The sequence below is a fragment of the Ovis aries genome, chromosome 26 (genome assembly GCF_016772045.2).
Source record: "Ovis aries strain OAR_USU_Benz2616 breed Rambouillet chromosome 26, ARS-UI_Ramb_v3.0, whole genome shotgun sequence".
In the NCBI taxonomy this organism is placed as follows: domain Eukaryota; kingdom Metazoa; phylum Chordata; class Mammalia; order Artiodactyla; family Bovidae; genus Ovis; species Ovis aries.
In genome coordinates, this window is record NC_056079.1 from 41,294,755 (window position 1) to 41,309,866 (window position 15,112).

The following is a 15,112-nucleotide window of genomic DNA, read 5'->3' on the forward strand; positions in this document are numbered from 1 at the left end:
ATGTTTGTCCACGCTTGACAGTCATGTGGTGGAAGGATTTCCCAATTAGTAAAGCCAGTCCTTCCCCCTTCTTTTTTGTCCTTTGTCCCTGATTCTAAAACAAAGTAGATGTTCGTAAAACCAGTCCCTCCCCTTCTAGAGCTCCTTTCCCATTTGTCCTTGATTCTAGCTGCTTTGGATAGAGAATGAAATGGCTTCTCTACGAGGCAGTAGAGAGTACAATCTATAAACCCTCTCTGCAACTGAATGGAATAGGATGACACTGGAGAATCCCATGGTAAGGAGAGAAAAAGCACCATGTGAGTGCAAGGCGCCACTGGACTCTTCACAAAGCCCCTTTCAAAATACTGCCTCCCATTATTGCCGCCTCTTCAGAAGGCAGCTGGAGGACTGCTAATGGTACTGCTGGAAACACCTGCCAATGTGCACCCCCGGCTTCCACAGCCTTCTCTGAGAAGGGACAGGCTGTGCCCCCAAAGGAGCCGCGTAAGCATTATTCCACTTACTATTATGGCATCACAAAGTACTTCAAATGTCAGCGTATAAAACGATAATCATTTTATTTTGCTCCCAGTTTCTGTAGGTCAGGAATTCAGGCAGAGCTTGACGAGGACGTTTCTACTGGGGGTCCCACAAGAGGCTGCAGTCAGATACTGGCTGAAACTGCAGATATCTGCAGGTACAACAGGGTTACACAGCCAAGATGGTCCACCCACACAGCCAGCAGCTGACCCTAGCCAGCAGATCAGAGGGGCACTCAGTGGGGCTGTTGACTGAAGAGCTCCCCACGGCCCCTCTCCCTCGCGGCGGCCCCAGGACAGCCCCAGTGCACGCATCCTCGCAGCCAGGGCAGAGGCGGCGCGGCTTTGGATGATGTAATCTTGGAAATGACAGAGATTGTGACTGAGCAGGCCCCTATGGGGACTTCCCAGAATAGACCTCTCTCTCCACCCATGTCCTCCACCTGCCTTTTGTCTGCAGGAAAGCTTCAGTCAAAGAATAATCAGAGAAGTGAGAAAATGCAGAAAGAAAGGAAAACAGTCAAGCAAGACAAGTTAATAATACTTTAACCATTGACTAAAGTCGACGAGCTTTAGCTCTTCCCCAAGAGCTGTGGGTAATATTCCGAGCCATGTCCTTTGAGCTGTTCTGCAGACCCCAGACGGGTCGGAACCAGAAGCCTGATGATGCTGACTCCCAATGGCATCATCACCAGCCAGTCAGAAGAGCATCCACAAGAAGGCCACACCCTGCTCCTCGAACACCACGACTCTCCACTACCCCCTCTAGGGTTGGGGCACTTAGTTTTGAGGGCATTGGCCTGCTGTGGCCCGCTCTGCCTGATAAAGCGATAAAGCTGTTTCTTCCTGCTTCACCCCAAACTGTTTCTATTTGGCACCGGTGGACAGAGGCCAAGTTTTGTTCTAGTCTCCTGACAAAAGCAGTCACAAGCCTGCCTGGACTCTGGGGAAAGAATCCACTGAGCCCCCACCTCTCGATGGAAGGGATGCCAAGGATTTGCAAAGGAGACTAAAACCACCCCAAGAACTCCAGATGCCAGTCTGTTCTGTAGCTGGAAGTCACCCTGGAGGCCGACGCTGCTGCTGCTCTTCCCGCGGCCCCTTCTGGCTCCAGAGGGTGGGCGGTTCGGGGGGTTGCTGGCCATGGCCCTCCGTGGGGGCTCAGGCCGCTCTGTCTCACAGCCCAAGGGCTTTCCCTGGGCTGGGGGAAGAAGCTCAGTCCTAAGGAGCAGCCCCCAACCAAAAGAGATGGCATCAGTGGATAAATCCCCAGCTTCCTCGCCCCTTGCGGGGACAGCGCTATAGCCTTGTCAGGTGGTGCCGCCACGGTGGGGCGGCTGGCCCGGGGGCGGCCAGCTCCTGAGCACAGCCTCTCCGACTCTTCCGCCTCGCTTCTGCTTCCTGACATCCCTTCCCAGCACCCAACATCCTGTCCTCAGCTTTTGGTCTAGTCTCTGGGTCCTGTCTAACTCTTACATGACCCCATGTTCTGTAGCCCTCGAGGCTCCTCTGTCCATGAGATTCTTCAGGCAAGAATACGGGAGTGGGCTGCCATTTCCTCCTCCAGGCAATCCTCCTGACCCAGGGATCGAAGCCATGTCTCCTGCACCGGCAGGCGGATTCTTTACCACTGAGCCACCGGGGAAGCCTGTCATCAGCTTTTAGGAGGATGCAAACTCAAACACTCATTGCGCATGTCCTGGCGAGAGAAGGCCCTGAGCACTGCTGCAGCAGGTGGTCTGAAAGCCCTTCCCCAGCCTGAATTCCCGCTCTCGTCATCATTCATTCCATGACTGGGCCAGCTGAGACGGTCTGAGATCACTCTGCATTCTCAAAGAAGTCACAGGTAAAGCCAAAATTTCCCCATTGCAAGGGATGGTGAGGGGACAGTCAGGGTTCCCTTAGTGGCTCCCATTTCCCCATGAAATAAAAAGCACTGCTTGCACCCCAAACCCCCTCCTCCCAGAAAGCAGCCATAAAAGTCAGCACTGAACAATGGTCTGAAGCCTGAAAATAAATTAAGCAAGACTGAAAGCAGAAAGATCCCAGTAAAATCTAAACTTCCATAGCCAGCAACCCTCGGGCAATTACAGTTTCTACAGAGAAGAGTGGGATTTAGGAATGGAAGTTGTTTCATTTCATTCTTCATCCTCTGCTCCTGGAATTAGCTTCTCAGGTGATCAGTCTCCCCTTGGCTCTCAGGATCTCTTATAATTAGTTCTGTGACACGACACATGTGACTGCGGGCAAAGCTCAGAAGAGTGGAAAGTCTGCTTAGAGCAGTTGCCGGAAGCCCCAGTGTTTTCTCAAGCCTAGCTGGCTAATTCAGTTTCTTGGCACAGCCAAGAATGGGTCCCCAGATCCACCAGGCTGTTCTGGCTCCCCTGAGTGTGAAAATGTCTCAAGAACTCTTCTTTCGCTTCTCTGGATCCTTCTTTTATGTCCTATCTGAATGGAGAAAGTGTGGTCACAGGAGTTTATCATGTGTCCAGCCTTGAACTGGAGCTGGAGTTTAATACCTCCACGCCAGCCACCCCCAGAACGCCTTAGCTCCCGCGTGGTATCTACCAACAGAGGTAACAGACCTGCCTGGAGACGGCAAACTGGTTGTTTTCTTGAAGGAACTCCGGAGACCAAATTATACAATTTCTAACACTGGGCTATTCAGGGGCCTGGTAAACACGGAAACCACAAGAGGGAAGGGAAGGAAAGAGGCGGGAGCAGGATAGGATGGCTGCCCTAATTCCACATTCGCCTGGCTCTGCTCTGTTTTACAACAATGTCCACTCTATGGAATAAAACCAAATGTGGTATCTACGTCTTTAAGACCCAGGCAGTTTGGGCAACGGATAGGTTACCATGGCAATCTGTAATTCTGCTGTCAACTAAATGAAAAGCAACAATAGAAAATCCCTATCAAATAAAGTGTGCTACCTCTCAGTGACAATTATTTATTACCAACTGGCTTTGAGTACTGAAAAATAAAAACATCTAGAATCCTTTGCCATATGTGAATGAAGCAGGGCTATTTTTTTTTTTCTCTTTTCTTTCAAAAGCTCTCAGAAAAGAAGAAAACAAACAAGTTTCTGAGAGACTTTAGATGTCATGCCTCTGTGATGGCCCCAGGAGAAGGCGCCCACTGTATACACACACACACTGCACTAAGGCGAGCAGGATTAGGCAATTCAGAGATCCACGTCCACAGGAAGAGGTCAGACCTCACCCAACAAGTGCCTTCAGGAGACCACCTTGGAAAAGTCTAAGACCCAACGAAGCTTCGACATGTGGGCTCTGCACACCAAGAAGTGTTTTTTTAAGATTATAATCCCAATAAAACATCAAAAAGCTCCTCCACCAACAGTCAACCAATCTAAACAACATTTATTTAAAGACGACTGGGCATTTTGTAAGACATATAGCTGTAAGAGGGCTTCCCTGGTGGCTCACTTGGTAAGGAATCTGCCATGCAGGAGACCCCAGTTCGATTCTTGGGTCGAGAATCCCCCTGGAGGAGGGAATGGCAACCCACTCCAGTACTCTTGTCTGGAGAATCCCCAAGGACAGAGGAGCCTGGCGTGCTGCAGCCCACGGGGTCGCAAAGAGTCGGACACGACTGAGTGACTAAGCACAGCACAGCACAGAGCTGTAAGAACAGGGAAGGACTTCCGCGGCGGTCTGGTGGTTAAGATGCTGCACTTCCACTGGACAGGATGTGGGTTTGATCCCTGGTTGGGCAACTAACATCCTGTATATCACGTGGTGGGGCCAAAAAATAAAAACGCAAAAAACAAAGACCGTCCCTGAACTCTGTGTGCTGTGTGTGTGTTCAGTTGCTCGGTCGTGTCCAGCTCTTTGTGGCTCCCTGGACTGTGGCCCACCAGGCGTCTCTGTCCGTGGAATTCTCCAGGCAAGAACACTGGAGGGCGTTGCCATTTCCACCTCCAGGAGGTCTTTCAGACCCAAGGATCAAACCTGCATCTCTTGTGTCTTCTGCATCGGCAGGTGGATTCCTTACCACTAGCACCACCTGGGAAGCCCTCTGACCTCTACAAGCTCGCATTTGGGGAATGGGAGGGTGCGGGGCAGGGGGTGGGGCGGGGAGATAGATACGTAAATTATATGACAAGGTTTCCCAAGTGCTATGGGATGAATCGTGTCCCCCCCAAAATCCATCCGTTCCATCCTAATCCCCAGTACCTCTGAATGTAACTGTATTTGAAGACACGATCCTTAAAGATGAAATCAAATGAAAGCAAGGTCATTAGGGTAGAGTCTACTCCCATCTGACTGGTATGTTTACATGAAGGAGAACTTCAGACACAGCCAAGCACAGAGGGAAGCTGGCGTGAAGGCACAGGGAGGGGACAGCTGTCTAGAGCCCACAGGAGCGGCCGGCCAGATCCTCCCCTCACGGCCCAGGGAGGGAACCAGGCCCGCAGACACTTGGATCTTGGGCTTGCCTCCAGAACGGTGAGAAGGAAGCTTCTGTGGGTTACCGCCCAGTCTGTCATGCTCTGCTTCAGCAGCCCTGCAAACTAACGCACCAGACTGTATTCTGGCGCTATTCTAAGTCGTTTTGGTGGTGTCCGACTCCGTGTGACCCCAAGGACTGTAGCCCGCCAGGCTCGTCCACCCAGGGGGTTCTCCAGGCAGGAAGACTGGAGTGGGTTGCTGAGCAGCAGAGCTCGTTCAACTGCTGCAGAGTACCCCGGAGGGTTTCTTGACACAGACTGGTAGGTCCCAGCTAGAGTTTCTGGTCCAGGAGCTCTAGGGGCGACTCTAGAACCTACCTTTTTTCCTTTTTTGGCCGTACTATGCCACGCTGCCAGGTTTTAGCTCCCCAACCAGGGATGGAACCCAAGCCCTGGGCAGTGAACATGCAGAGTCCTAGCCACTGGACTGCCAAGGAATTCCCTGGAATCTGCATTTCTAACACGTTCTCAGGTGATGCTGGGGCTGCCAGTCTGAGGACCGCGTCCAAAGAACCACTGTCTTACGGGGTACAAAGTCAAGATTAAGGCTATCTCTAGTCAGGCAGAATCAAGATAGGAGGCCTCTTGCTCCCTCCCCTCGAGTCTAAAATGGGAAGTTTTCAAGCCTGAGCGTCACTCCCGTGCCGGAACAGGAGGTGGGCTGCCCGGGTGTGCTCGACCCAGGGGCGGTCACAGTCACAAAGGTACAGCGTCTCGATCCTAAGGACACGGCAGCCGTGTCCATTGCTACAACCCGGCCATGGGCGACTCTTGGTTCTGAGCAGTAAGACCAGCAGTCCTCCCTGCACTGACAAGGCCATCGGGTCGGGGGGTGGGCAGACAGGGTCTGAGCTCAGTCCTCCCCGTGCCACTGAACCCCAGCTCATGTGCCCAACACACAGCGAGGCCAAACTAACCAAAACGATGGAGTTCGGAGCAGAGAAAGGTTTATCGCAGGAACATGCAAGGAGACAGCGAGCTCATGCCCCCCAAAATCCAGAACTCCCCAAAGGGTTCCAGCAAAGCATTTTTAAAGGCAAGGTGAGGAAGGGGCATGGTTAGTTTCTGCAAATTTCTTTGTGTAGGAATGCTTTGTTCTTGCAGCTGTCCGTGTAGAGCTGGCCACAATGTTCCTGTAGACCTCCACCAAGACAAACGTAATTCTCCATTCTGAAACTTTTCATTGCTATACAACTGGAAAAGTGTTATCCCCTTAAAGGTCAGAGCCTTGAGAATGGGCTGTTCTGTCTATTTCCGGCTCTAGGCAACATTCTTAACCTAAAGCCAAAGCAATAGAATACAAAGGTTAGATGGATGGATAAAGATGTGTCACACACAAAGGAATATTACTGAGCCATCAAAAGGATGAAATTGTGCCATTTGTGGAGACAGGGGTGGACCTAGAGTTTGTCATAGAGTGAAGTAAGTCAGAAAGAGAAAAACAAATACTGCATATTAACACGTGTATGTGGAATCTAGAAAAATGGCACAGATGAGCCTATACTCAGGGCAGGAATAGATGTGGATGAAGAGAATGGATGTGGGGACGCAGGGACGGGGTAGGAATTGGAGATTGGAAGCGACACGTATACAGCTGTATGTAAAATAGCTAGTGGGAGCCCGCTGTAAAGCGGAGCAAGCTCAGCTTGGTGCTCTGTAATGACCTAGAGGGGCGGGGGGCGGGGAGGGGGAGGCGCAAGAGAGAGAGGATTTATGTGTGCGTGCAGCTGGCTCACTTGGTTGTACAGCAGAGACTAACACAACATCGTAAAGCGATTATGCTCCAATAAAAAGGAGAGAAGCAGAGCTCGTGTGGACTCCGAGCTGTTCCTCCCTATTATTACACCGGCTTGAGGAGGTCATCAGGAGGTGCTGCCCCATCCAGCCAGAGACAGTGGACGGGAGGGAGGGGACAGAAGGATCGCCCTCTCTTGACCTCCCTACAGCCCAGGTGACTCTGGGCCCTGCCCCCGAGTCACACTCCAGAAGGCCCAGGCCTGTGCCTCCTCTGGCCCCTCCGCGGCCAAGGGCGTGCACTTCTAGGCCAGCTCCAGATCTGAGCCCCCTGCCCGAGCGGCCTGGACTCCTTCCAGGGCCTGCACAAGCCTCTTTCCTCGGCTGTCGTCGTCGGACCGCACAGCCAGTATCCAAAGCTCTGAGCAGTGTGTTGCTACCTGTGGTGGAAGGAGCCCTAAGCTGAGTATTACTGATTTCCACAGTATCAACACTCCCACTGGGGCCAATTTCAAGACACCAGTGTGAAATCAGCAGGGTCACAAAATTCCTTTAAAAAAAAAATAGCTTCTCTTGCTATGGAATAAAAGCAGAGTGTGGAAAACAGAGCAGGCTAGCGGCCGTCATTTGTACTTGTGACTCAGTCCTGTGTTTATTAGCAGGGAGCCAAGAGCACCAACCAAGACAGAGCATTGAAAAAGCAGAGATGTCACTTTGCTGACAAAGGCCCGTATAGTCACAGCTATGGTTTTTCCAATAGTCTAGTATGGATGTGAGAGTTGGGCCACAAAGAAAACTGAGCGCTGAAGAACTGATGCTTTTGAACTGGTGCTGGAGAAGACTCTTGAGAGTCCCTTGGACTGCGAGGAGATCCAACCAGTCCATCCTAAAGGAAATCAACCCTGAATATTCATTGGAAGGACTGATGCTGAAGCTGAAACGCCAATACTTTGGCCACGTGATGCGAAGAGCAGCAGACATGGTTAGATAGCATCATCGACCCGATGGACATGAATCTGAGCAAGCTCCAGGAGACAGTGGAGGACAGGAGAGCCTGGCATGCCGCAATCCGTGAGGTCATAAAGAGCTGGACACGACGTAGCAACTAAACAACAGCAGCAAAACAGCATCACTCCTGCGTCCACAGGGAGGCTGGCCTGGTCACCACCGGCTGCGGTCGTCGTCGATGAGCTCACGAAGGAGGGCCTTCCGCCCTAACAGGCCCCCGTGCAGAAGCCAGTACTGTTGGTTTCCTACCTCACAGCTGCCCCCTAGCCCCTTGTTCTTTCCAGGAGAGCCTGCTGCTCTCCACAGAGAGTCAAAGTTTGTTTTCCAGATTCTCTTGCCATATGAGACCCAACTGGCCAGTGGCAGCTGAGACACATAGTCTGCGGGACCTCCTTCTGAAAGAAATTTCCCCTCATACACAAGGGGCATGTTTCTCCTCTTCTCCTCTGGACATAGTAATTCTGCCGTGATGCCTGACAAGGTGCCCACTTGCAGTGTTACAAACATGCGCAAGATGACAAAGAAACTTCTTTTGTTGTTTTGTTTTTAATTGTGATAAAATACACATATCATAAAACCAACCATTTTCAAGCACATCATTGTGCCACCAGTCTCCAGAACTGTTTCCGTGTCCATTCTTTGAAGTGTACTCGCTCCACAATGTTGGGTTCATTTCTGCTGTACAGCAAAGTCACTCCGCTAGAAACACACACACTCTCTTCTTCATGTTCCTTTGCGCTGCGGCTTACCACGGGCTACTGGGTATCGTGCTCTGTGCTCGGCAGGAGGCCTCAGTCTGTCCCTCCTGTGTAAGGAGGTCACATCTGCTGACCCAGCCGCCCTCCCCACCCCTCCCCCGCCCGCTTTGGCAACAGCAGCCTGTTCTCTGTGTCTGTGAGTCTGTTTCTGTGTCATAGGCCCATTTCTGTCATATTTTAGAATCCACATGCAAGTGATCACACGGTGTTCGTGTTTCTCTGACTTCACTTAGGATGATGATCTCGAGGTCCGTCCATGGTGCTGCACGTGGCATCATTTCATTCTCTTTTTTTTTTTGATGAGTAACATTCCATTGTACAGATGTACCACGTATTCTTCATCCACTCACCTGCCAGCGGACACTCGGGGGATTTCTATGTTTCCTGTAAATAGTGCTGCTACGAACAAAGGGGTGCATGTACCTTTCTCAATTATGATTTTGTCTCCAGAACTTTTTCCATCTTGCAAAACTGAAGCTCTGAGGTACCTCACCATCCTGACCCACCCCGACCCTTCATCCCCAAACACGATTCTGCTTCCTACTTTCTATCTCTGTGAATGCGACCACTCCAAGGATATAAGTGGGATTATTCAATATTTGTCCTTTTATAACTGGCTTATTTCACTTGGCATAGGGTTCATCCTAGTTGTGGGTTGTGCCAGAATTTTTCTTTTTTACGACTGAATGGTATTCCCATCATATACATATAATGTGTTTTATAATGTAAAAATTATATAAAATTAAAACCGTTTCGTATCCCATCACATACACATAGACTGTGTGCTGTGCATCCATTCGGGCATCCACGAACACTTCGGCTGCTTCCACCCTTTGGCTACCGTGAAAAAAGGCTGCTATAATCTGGATGTGCAATTACTTTTTCAAGATGCTGCTTTCAATTCTTCAGGGGTATAGTCCCAGAACTGACATTGCTGGACCATATGGTAATCCTATTTTAAAAGTTTTAAGGACTGCCATACCATTTCCACAGCAGCTGCACCACCTAACATTAACGCCCACAGTGCACAGTGGTTCCGAAGCTTCACATCTCTAACAACACGTATTTTCTTTTACTGTTTTTCTGTTTGACGAACAACAAACAACAGCTATCTAATGGGTGTGAGGGGTACTCTTGAGTTCTTGATGGCACCTGGAGCCACTGAACCAGCCTGGAATTGCCCTGCCTCCAGAGATCTTATGCGGGAAATAAGCAACAAATATCTTTATTGCTCTCATCCCGTTTAGGTAGGTCTTAAGTATCTTCTAGTTGATGCACTGCTCTTTCCATGAGACCCCACACAGAAAAGACTAATTCAGAATTTAAATCCGTTTCCCTTTAGATGCAAACCTTCAGGTTCGGATTTTCACAGATGTGAAGTTGCACTCTCATGCCCAGTCGCTTCTCAGCTCTCATGTCTGGTGTGCAGTCACCTGTGTGCGTCCGCTGCATGTGGCTGTGTGTGCTTGCTGTACAGTGTTGCCCCCAGTATAGGAGCACAGTATCTTTATTTCAAGCCCAGGATGTCCAGAAGCAAATGTAAAAGCAGCAGGATAGAGCTGACTGTGGTAGCTGGCTACCTAGGCTAACTCTGTTGGCCTTAGGAACAAGTTGGACTTATGGATGTGCTCTCAGAATGGAGCTCCTTTGTCTGTAGGAGGCTTACTGTACTTTCCACTATGTGCTGCTTCCTGCACTCTTGGAACCTAACTCAAATTCTACCCCAGGATAAGTCATTCTATAGAGCTATACAAATACAGAGGAGTGCTCATAACCAGCTTTATCTGTAATAACCCCAAACTGGAAAAGGCCAGATACTCATCAATAGGAAAAATATACCGGTTCACCCCTACAAAGGGATACCATGCAGCAACGTTCAGATCAGAGCAGTAGTTGTTGTCTCCCTAGCAGGGGGGATTGTCCGGGAAGGGGTACAAGGAGACTCGAGGGGTGACAGTAACGTTCTGTCTCAGCTGGGTTGGGGGTTGCAGGGGCAAAATGCCTGTCACGCAGAGTGGAGACTGTACCCAAAGATGTGTGCATTTCCCTGTAAACTTTACATCAAAGGAACAAACTGTGAATTAATATTCAACTCTAGCGAACTGTGTGCAAGCTGAAAATCTTAGGGGGCACTTTCCTGATGACTGCAGTTTACTTTATTAAAGTATTTTTTTAATCGATGAGGCTTCCCTGGTGACTCAGTGGGTAAAGAATCCGCATGCCAGTGCAGGAGACACAGGGTCACAATCCGGATCCAGGAGGACCCCATGTGCTGTGGAGCAGCTGAGTGGCGTTCCAACCACCCAGCCAGTGCCCTAGAGCCTGGGAGCCCCAGAGCGTGTGCTCCTCAGCTATGCAAATACAGCGCCCCGCAGCTGGAGAGGAGCCCCCGCCCTCTGCAACCAAGAGCCAGCACTGCCAAAAATAAGCAAAAGGATCTTTAAAAAATCAAGATCGACAGGTGAATGGACGGGCGGACAGACGTGTGAGAAGTACAGAATGATGATGGTAAGGCACGGTTGTAGGCGTCTGGGTGTGCCCTGTAAGATTCTTCTGACATCACCAGCTGAGAGTGTTGGAAAATGACAGGAGCTGGAAGTTTTGGTTTTACACGGTAAAAAATTTCTCTGAATTCCTTGAGGGCTGGAGTAAAATTAAAAGGATGTAGGTGAGGCGATGAGAGAATCAACAGCAAATATTTTACACTCTTTTACCCTGCTACTATAAAAACTACTCTTTGGTTAGGATCAAAGAGGCAAGTGCTGCTTGCTGCGCAGGAAGTCTGATGGAGCGCCCGGGGTTCACTGAGAACTCAGGAGCCTGAGCCGACGGCGCTCCTGGCGTCTCTCCCGCCCTGGGCCCTCCTCCGGCTTCCCTGGAACCTGGGGGGATGAACTCCTTGACACACCCCCAGGCCCTGCACACTTCTGTCCCCGAGCCCCGAGAGGTGACCTGGAGCGAAAGGCAGCGGCCGGTCGGCCTCTGCCCAGCCGCCCAGCGGTCACCACTGCCGCGGCTCTTGTGGTGCTTCCAGAACATCACGCCACAAAGGTCAGCCCTGGAAGCGATGCTGGAGGGCACAGGGCTCAACGCCCTCGGCTCCTCGAAGAGCCAAAGTGTGAGGAGAAAGGTGTCCTCCAACCTCCAACCTCAGTAAACGTTGAGAACATTCGAAACTAAGAGACACGGAATGCTTCCCTTTCGGGATACGGAAGGTGTCTGTACCGTCAAGAAGCCGACGACCGCAGCCTCTGAGGTAGAAGTCCCCCCTGGGCAAGGCCAGCACCGACCGGAAGACTGAGGACCCTCCCTGAGGGGCAGGTGACAGGACACGGACCTGGTCATCCTCTGGCCCTTGCTTCAGATGCTCCTGAGGAAGTTACTGGAATCGGCCTGTGGGAAGCGGCGGTCCCCACCGGGTCAGGCCTTCCCGACAGCGCAGTTTCCAGCTGAGGAGGCGTAAACCAGGAGCCACCCGCTCAGCGCCCTTCTCCTCACTCCAGCCCAGGGCTTCTGAAAGAAGCCCAGAGAGCACCCCCAGGCCTCCTCCCCTGGGGCCCACCCCTCTCTCCTCCTCCTGCATACGGGCAGTGACCTCATGTCCAAATAGGTTTCACTGTTGGCAAAGATTTTACTACCTCTCATCTAGTCTCCCAACCACCCCGTCCTTTTACAGAAGAGTGAACGTTTTACTGAAGGGTTGGGGGGATAACATTAGACTATTAGGTGTTGACTCCTTGCCTAAGAGCTTCCCCTTTAGCCCCTCTCAACAGCCCACATCTGCACAGAGCCAAGCAGACTTACTAAAAACCACTCTGCAAGGAGGGGACCCCAGGCCCCGGCCTCTGTCACACAGAACAGCGGAGGGAAGACTCCAAGGCCCAGACATCTGGGTTTTGCAATCCGACTCTGCACTCAGTAGCTGTGCAAACTTGAATAAATTACCTAAACTCTTAGCCTAGGTTTCTTCATCTAGAAAAACAGAATTACCTCTTGGGGTTAAGTAATAGTGGTGTGCTGGGAGTGTTTAACAGCCAGCTCCCTGAGGAGGAGTATCATACATATGAGTGTTCACCTACTGTTCTTACTGAAAGGCTATACAGCACACGCTATATAAAGTGTACGATCCTCTTTACCGTTAACTCCATATACACAATTCTCACAGAATGCATGCCTTTATTTTTGCCAAAGTTGCAACTGACAAACGTAGTTCCAGCGTGCTGATTGATATTTTAAATATATTAATACAATAATTGTGTGCTTGCTCCTTCACTTCAGTCAGGTCCGACCCTCCATAGACTGTAGCCCACCAGGCGCCTCTGTACATGGGACTCTCCAGGCAAGAATACTGGAGTGGGTTGCCATGCTCTCCTCCAATACAACAAACAATAAAAACAACATCAGAACTTGACTTGTTTATCAATGATGTGAGAAATCTCTTTGCTGAACCAGATAATACTTTTCAACTACTGGACTATTTCTCCACGTTTCTATGCTATTTGCAATGGTTCACGGCAACAGACGTGAGACACTTCTAAGTTTAATCTGTATCATTTTCTCCATCACTTTCTCAAGCCTAGAAAATCAACAAAACAAAAAATCAAGCCCTGATTCAGAGCATGTGCACATTTTCATGGTACAGATAATCCCTTGGCAGGGAGATGGGAAGGTGTGCAGAAACACGCTGACATAAAGGATTCCCACCATGCACTTACACATACATAAAACATTAATAATACAATTAAAATAACTAGGGAGAGATGAGCTTTGAGTATTACCCCTTCAAATATAACTCAATTGTAAACTTACATAACTTAATTTTTAATAATGGTTGTTTCTACCAACCAGGTCACACCAGACCTCAGGAGCCCCCGAGCTGGGCCCTGCACAGCACAGCGAGGGCAGCCCCTGCAGGACTCGGCCGCTGTGACTGGGGACCACCTGCTCCACAGGCAAACACCTTTAGAACATTGTCTGGACTGGCGCCCTGGATTTTCATGGAGCCTCACTTTGCATTTAAAAAAAAAAGAATCCTGAGACACAGATGTTCAGTAACTGTAAGTAATGAAGAAGTAAACCATCAGTTTATTCCTCAAAAATCCTGTCCGACAAAACAGCTTTGAAAAAGAGCAGCCACTGCAATGGTGGGGGGCAGAGGGCCCACAGAAAAATAGTCAAGACAGAAGGCAAGTGCGGGTGCTTTCCAGTTTGGAAACTACCCTACTTGTGTTTAACTGCAGAATCTGCACAGGAAATGAAAAATCTCTTGTAGGAGGGAAAAACAGATGAAAATGTACAAGCAAAGCAACAAAGTAACGGGGCGGGGGGAACCGCTGAGGTTAAGGAAGAGAGGAGTTCAGAGAAAAACGAAGCAACAGATGAGAAACAGCTAACCCCAGAGACCTTAGAGGGTCGTATTCAGCTCTGTGCCAGCTTCGCTGGTGGCTCAGGCAGTGAAGAGTCTGCCTGCAACGTAGGAAAACCAGGTTCAATCCCTGGGTCAGGAAGATCCCCTGGAGGAGGGCGAGCAACCCACTATAGTATTCTTGCCTGGAGAACCCCATGGACAGAGGAGCCTGGTGGGCTACAGTCCATGGGTTCGCAGCGTCGGGACACAAGCAAGCAACTAAGAACACAGTTATCCTGGGTTTATACTGGAGTCTGTAACACTGGGCTCACTCTCTTTGGTTTTCTGTGTTAAAATGCAGGGGCAATGCTCATCCTGAGAGCACGATCACCTTCTGGGGAATGTGCCCCACATAACAGGCTGTGGAGAGGCTCTGAGCTTCCTCCCAGCCTGCGCTCATGGCTTCTACACACGCTCGATTCAAAGTGTTGTTCTAAGTGACTCTACTACCCCGGTGTCTAAAAATCACCCCACGGCCAGCAACTTTCACACCGTGAAGGGCGACTCTGACAAGACTCCCAGAACACAGGCCATAGCTGTTCCTCAACTTCTAGAAAGAAAGTGAAGTCGCTCAGTCGTGTCTGACTCTGCGACCCCATGGACTGTATCCTGCCAGGCTCCTCTGTCCATGGGATTCTCCAGGCAAGAATACTGGAGTGGGTTGCCATTTCCTTCTCCAGCGATCTTCCCGACTCAGGGATTGAACCCAGGTCTCCCGCATTGCAGGCAGACTCTTTACTGTCTGAGCCACCAGGGAAGCCCCCAGACTAAGAATTAAGAAAAGCACATGTAACAAGTTTTAATAGGCCTGAGTGAGTGTTAAAACTAACACCCGATCCATGAACTGGCTGATTTTACTCAGTTATTCAGCAGCAGTATTTCCAAAACTTGCACGGATTTCCATCTGTTTTGCTTTCCATCAACCACACGTTTATTTCAAGTTCATTGTTTCTCATCCTGTGCAAAAAAGGGGCAAAACCCGATGTAAATCTGTACAATACTCAACAGAATATGACCAACATCCTGATCAAAACCTGAAGTGGGTTACCAGGGACTTTTCTCCTGAAAGCACCCTTTCCAAAAAGCCTCAGAAAAGCTCAGCACAGAAAAAAATGGGGTGGAGGGGGTGTTGTTTATCTGGTGGAGAACGTTTGGGAAGAAAATCTGCATCCCCCTAAACCCTTCCTCAAAGGACACACGCACATTTGCTCG